Genomic DNA, 6,989 nt, shown 5'->3' with positions numbered 1-6,989 from the left:
AGCCTGGTACCTTAATAAACTGATGAATAGTTAGCCTGGTACCTTAAAACTGATAATAGTTAGCCTGATGAAATAGTTAGCCTGGTACCTTAATAAACTGATGAATAGTTAGCCTGGTACCTTAAACTGATGAATAGTTAGCCTGGTACCTTAAACTGATGAATAGTTAGCCTGGTAAACCTTAAAATAAACTGATGAATAGTTAGCCTGGTACCTTAAACTGATGAATAGTTAGCCTGGTACCTTAATAAACTGATGAATAGTTAGCCTGGTACCTTAATAAACTGATGAATAGTTAGCCTGGTACCTTAAACTGATGAATAGTTAGCCTGGTCCCTTAAACTGAAACTGATGAATAGAATAGCCTGGTACCTTAAACTGATGAATAGTTAGCCTGGTACCTTCATAAACTGATGAATAGTTAGCCTGGTACCTTAATAAACTGATGAATAGTTAGCCTGGTACCTTAATAAACTGATGAATAGTTAGCCTGGTACCTTAAACTGATGAATAGTTAGCCTGGTCCCTTAAACTGATGAATAGTTAGCCTGGTACCTTAAACTGATGAATAGTTAGCCTGGTCCCTTAAACTGATGAATAGTTAGCCTGGTACCTTAAACTGATGAATAGTTAGCCTGGTACCTTAAACTAAACTGATGAATAGTTAGCCTGGTCCTTAATAAACTGATGAATAGTTAGCCTGGTACCCTTAAACTGATGAATAGTTAGCCTGGTACCTTAATAAACTGATGAATAGTTAGCCTGGTACCTTAAACTGAAATAGTTATGAATAGTTAGCCTGGTCCCTTAAACTGATGAATAGTTAACCTGGTCCCTTAAACTGATGAATAGTTAGCCTGGTACCTTAAACTGATGAATAGTTAGCCTGGTCCCTTAAACTGATGAATAGTTAGCCTGGTACCTTAATAAACTGATGAATAGTTAGCCTGATGAATAGTTAACCTGGTAAAAACTGATGAATAGTTAGCCTGGTCCCTTAAACTGATGAATAGTTAGCCTGGTACCTTAATAAACTGATGAATAGTTAGCCTGGTACCTTAAACTGATGAATAGTTAGCCTGGTACCTTAAACTGATGAATAGTTAGCCTGGTCCCTTAAACTGATGAATAGTTAGCCTGGTCCTTAATAAACTGATGAATAGTTAGCCTGGTACCTTAAACTGATGAAATAGTTAGCCTGGTACCTTAAACTGATGAATAGTTAGCTGAAACTGAAATAGTTAGCCTGGTCCCTTAATAAACTGAATAGTTAACCTGGTAAAACTGATGAATAGTTAGCCTGGTACCTTAAACTGATGAATAGTTAGCCTGGTCCCTTAATAAACTGATGAATAGTTAGCCTGGTACCCTAATAAACCTGGTACCTTAAACTGATGAATAGTTAGCCTGGTCCCTTAAACTGATGAATAGTTAGCCTGGTCCCTTAATAAACTGATGAATAGTTAGCCTGGTCCCTTAAAAACTGATGAATAGTTAGCCTGGTCCCTTAAACTGATGAATAGTTAGCCTGGTACCTTAATAAACTGATGAATAGTTAGCCTGGTACCTTAAACTGATGAATAGTTAGCCTGGTCCCTTAATAATGAATAGTTAACTGGTATGAATAGTTAGCCTGGTACCTGATGAATAAGCCTGGTACCCTTAAACTGATGAATAGTTAGCCTGGTACCTTAAAAACTGATGAATAGTTAGCCTGGTACCTTAAACTGATGAATAGTTAGCCTGGTAAAACTGATGAATAGTTAGCCTGGTACCTTAAACTGATGAATAGTTAGCCTGGTACCTAACTGATGAATAAGCCTGGTATGAAATAGTTAGCCTGGTCCCTTAAACTGATGAATAGTTAGCCTGGTACCTTAAACTGATGAATAGAATGGTAGTTAGCCTGGTAGATGAATAGCCTGGTCCCTTAAACTGATGAATAGTTAGCCTGGTCCCTTAATAAACTGATGAATAGTTAGCCTGGTCCCATAAACTGATGAATAGTTAGCCTGGTACCTTAAACTGATGAATAGTTAGCCTGGTACCTTAAACTGATGAATAGTTAGCCTGGTCCCTTAAACTGATGAATAGTTAGCCTGAATAGTTAGCCTGGTCCCTTAAACTGATGAATAGTTAGCCTGGTACCTTAATAAACTGATGAATAGTTAGCCTGGTCCCAAAACTGATGAATAGTTAGCCTGGTACCTTAATAAACTGATGAATAGTTAGCCTGGTACCTTAAACTGATGAATAGTTAGCCTGGTACCTTAAACTGATGAATAGTTAGCCTGGTCCCTTAAACTGATGAATAGTTAGCCTGGTACCTTAAACTGATGAATAGTTAGCCTGGTACCTTAATAAACTGATGAATAGTTAACCTGGACCCTTAATAAACTGATGAATAGTTAACCTGGTAATTAAACTGATGAATAGTTAGCCTGGTCCCTTAAACTGATGAATAGTTAGCCTGGTACCTTAATAAACTGATGAATAGTTAGCCTGCCTTAAACTGATGAATAGTTAGCCTGGTACCTTAAACTGATGAATAGTTAGCCTGGTCCCTTAAACTGATGAATAGTTAGCCTGGTCCCTTAATAAACTGATGAATAGTTAGCCTGGTACTTTAAACTGATGAATAGTTAGCCTGGTCCCTTAAACTGATGAATAGTTAGCCTGGTACCTTAAACTGATGAATAGTTAGCCTGGTCCCTTAAACAGATTAATAGTTAGCCTGGTCCCTTAATAAACTAATGAATAGTTAGCCTGGTACCTTAATAAACTGATGAATAGTTAGCCTGGTACCTTAATAAACTGATGAATAGTTAGCCTGGTACCTTAATAAACTGATGAATAGTTAGCCTGGTACCTTAAACTGATGAATAGTTAGCCTGGTACCTTAAACTGATGAATAGTTAGCCTGGTACCTTAATAAACTGATGAATAGTTAGCCTGGTACCTTAAACTGATGAATAGTTAGCCTGGTCCCTTCATAAACTGATGAATAGTTAGCCTGGTACCTTAATAAACTGATGAATAGTTAGCCTGGTACCTTAATAAACTGATGAATAGTTAGCCTGGACCCTTAAACTGATGAATAGTTAGCCTGGTACCTTAATAAACTGATGAATAGTTAGCCTGGTACCTTAAACTGATGAATAGTTAGCCTGGTCCCTTAAACTGATGAATAGATGAATAGTTAGCCTGGTACCCTTAATACTGATGAATAGTTAGCCTGGTACCTTAAAAACTGATGAATAGTTAGCCTGGTCCCTTAAACTGATGAATAGTTAGCCTGGTACCTTAAACTGATGAATAGTTAGCCTGGTACCTTAAACTGATGAATAGTTAGCCTGGTACCTTAAACTGATGAATAGTTAGCCTGGTACCTTAAACTGATGAATAGTTAGCCTGGTCCCTTAAACTGATGAATAGTTAGCCTGGTCCCTTAATAAACTGATGAATAGTTAGCCTGGTACCTAAACTGATGAATAGTTAGCCTGGTCCCTTAAACTGATGAATAGTTAGCCTGGTACCTTAAACTGATGAATAGTTAGCCTGGTCCCTTAAACTGATTAATAGTTAGCCTGGTCCCTTAATAAACTGATGAATAGTTAACCTGGTACCTTAAACTGATGAATAGTTAGTCTGGTACCTTAAACTGATGAATAGTTAGCCTGGTACCTTAATAAACTGATGAATAGTTAGCCTGGTACCTTAATAAACTGATGAATAGTTAGCCTGGTACCTTAAACTGATGAATAGTTAGCCTGGTCCCTTAAACTGATGAATAGTTAGCCTGGTCCCTTAATAAACTGATGAATAGTTAGCCTGGTAATAAACTGATGAATAGTTAGCCTGGTCCCTTAAACTGATGAATAGTTAGCCTGGTACCTTAATAAACTGATGAATAGTTAGCCTGGTACCTTAAACTGATGAATAGTTAGCCTGGTCCCTTAACTGATGAATAGTTAACCTGGTACCTTAATAAACTGATGAATAGTTAGCCTGGTACATTAAAAACTGATGAATAGTTAGCCTGGTACCTTAAACTGATGAATAGTTAGCCTGGTACCTTAATAAACTGATGAATAGTTAGCCTGGTACCTTAAACTGATGAATAGTTAGCCTGGTACCTTAAACTGATGAATAGTTAGCCTGGTACCTTAAACTGATGAATAGTTAGCCTGGTACCTTAAACTGATGAATAGTTAGCCTGGTACCTTCAACTGATGAATAGTTAGCCTGGTCCCTTAAACTGGTCCCTTATACTGATGAATAGTTAGCCTGGTACCTTAAACTGATGAATAGTTAGCCTGGTCCCTTAAACTGGTCCCTTATACTGATGAATAGTTAGCCTGGTCCCTTAAACTGATGAATAGTTAGCCTGGTCCCTTATACTGATGAATAGTTAGCCTGGTCCCATAAACTGGTCCCTTATTCTGATGAATAGTTAGCCTGGTCCCTTAAACTGGTCCCTTATGCTGATGAATAGTTAGCCTGGTACCTTAAACTGATGAATAGTTAGCCTGGTCCCTTAAACTGGTCCCTTATACTGATGGATAGTTAGCCTGGTATCTTAATAAACTAATGAATAGTTAGCCTGGTCCCTTAAACTGATGAATAGTTAACCTGGTACCTTAAACTGATGAATAGTTAACCTGTTACCTTAAACTGATGAATAGTTAGCCTGGTCCCTTAAACTGGTCCCTTACACTGATGGATAGTTAGCCTGGTACCTTAATAAACTAATGAATAGTTAGCCTGGTCCCTTAAACTGATGAATAGTTAACCTGGTACCTTAAACTGATGAATAGTTAGCCTGGTCCCTTAATAAACTGATGAATAGTTAGCCTGGTACCTTAATAAACGGATGAATAGTTAGCCTGGTACCTTAAACTGATGAATAGTTAGCCTGGTACCTTAATAAACGGATGAATAGTTAGCCTGGTACCTTAAACTGATGAATAGTTAGCCTGGTACCTTAAACTGATGAATAGTTAGCCTGGTACCTTAATAAACGGATGAATAGTTAGCCTGGTACCTTAAACTGATGAATAGTTAGCCTGGTACCTTAATAAACTGATGAATAGTTAGCCTCGTCCCTTAATAAACTGATGAATAGTTAGCCTGGTACCTTAATAAACGGATGAATAGTTAGCCTGGTACCTTAAACTGATGAATAGTTAGCCTGGTACCTTAATAAACGGATGAATAGTTAGCCTGGTACCTTAAACTGATGAATAGTTAGCCTGGTACCTTAATAAACTGATGAATAGTTAGCCTGGTACCTTAATAAACTGATGAATAGTTAGCCTGGTACCTTAAACTGATGAATAGTTAGCCTGGTCCCTTAAACTGATGAATAGTTAGCCTGGTACCTTAAACTGATGAATAGTTAGCCTGGTCCCTTAATAAACTGATGAATAGTTAGCCTGGTACCTTAAACTGATGAATAGTTAGCCTGGTACCTTAAACTGATGAATAGTTAGCCTGGTACCTTAAACTGATGAATAGTTAGCCTGGTACCTTAAACTGATGAATAGTTAGCCTGGTACCTTAATAAACTGATGAATAGTTAGCCTGGTACCTTAATAAACTGATGAATAGTTAGCCTGGTCCCTTAAACTGATGAATAGTTAGCCTGGTCCCTTAAACTGATTAATAGTTAGCCTGGTACCTTAAACTGATGAATAGTTAGCCTGGTCCCTTAAACTGATGAATAGTTAGCCTGGTCCCTTAATAAACTGATGAATAGTTAGCCTGGTCCCTTAATAAACTGATGAATAGTTAGCCTGGTCCCTTAAACTGATGAATAGTTAGCCTGGTACCTTAATAAACTGATGAATAGTTAGCCTGGTACCTTAAACTGATCAATAGTTAGCCTGGTCCCTTATACTGATGAATAGTTAACCTGGTACCTTAATAAACTGATGAATAGTTAGCCTGGTACATTAATAAACTGATGAATAGTTAGCCTGGACCCTTAAACTGATGAATAGTTAGCCTGGTACCTTAATAAACTGATGAATAGTTAGCCTGGTACCTTAAACTGATGAATAGTTAGCCTGGTACCTTAAACTGATGAATAGTTAGCCTGGTACCTTAAACTGATGAATAGTTAGCCTGGTACCTTAAACTGATGAATAGTTAGCCTGGTACCTTCAACTGATGAATAGTTAGCCTGGTCCCTTAAACTGGTCCCTTATACTGATGAATAGTTAGCCTGGTACCTTAAACTGATGAATAGTTAGCCTGGTCCCTTAAACTGGTCCCTTATACTGATGAATAGTTAGCCTGGTCCCTTAAACTGATGAATAGTTAGCCTGGTACCTTAAACTGATGAATAGTTAGCCTGGTCCCTTAAACTGGTCCCTTATACTGATGAATAGTTAGCCTGGTCCCTTAAACTGGTCCCTTATACTGATGGATAGTTAGCCTGGTATCTTAATAAACTAATGAATAGTTAGCCTGGTCCCTTAAACTGATGAATAGTTAACCTGGTACCTTAAACTGATGAATAGTTAACCTGGTACCTTAAACTGATGAATAGTTAGCCTGGTCCCTTAAACTGGTCCCTTACACTGATGGATAGTTAGCCTGGTACCTTAATAAACTAATGAATAGTTAGCCTGGTCCCTTAAACTGATGAATAGTTAACCTGGTACCTTAAACTGATGAATAGTTTGCCTGGTCCCTTAATAAACTGATGAATAGTTAGCCTGGTACCTTAATAAACGGATGAATAGTTAGCCTGGTACCTTAAACTGATGAATAGTTAGCCTGGTACCTTAAACTGATGAATAGTTAGCCTGGTACCTTAATAAACGGATGAATAGTTAGCCTGGTACCTTAAACTGATGAATAGTTAGCCTGGTACCTTAATAAACTGATGAATAGTTAGCCTCGTCCCTTAATAAACTGATGAATAGTTAGCCTGGTACCTTAATAAACGGATGAATAGTTAGCCTGGTACCTTAAACTGATGA

Source organism: Oncorhynchus gorbuscha, unplaced genomic scaffold (genome assembly GCF_021184085.1).
Source record: "Oncorhynchus gorbuscha isolate QuinsamMale2020 ecotype Even-year unplaced genomic scaffold, OgorEven_v1.0 Un_scaffold_2104, whole genome shotgun sequence".
NCBI lineage: Eukaryota > Metazoa > Chordata > Actinopteri > Salmoniformes > Salmonidae > Oncorhynchus > Oncorhynchus gorbuscha.
The sequence above is the reverse complement of the archived record's forward strand: the minus strand, read 5'-3'. Positions refer to the sequence as shown.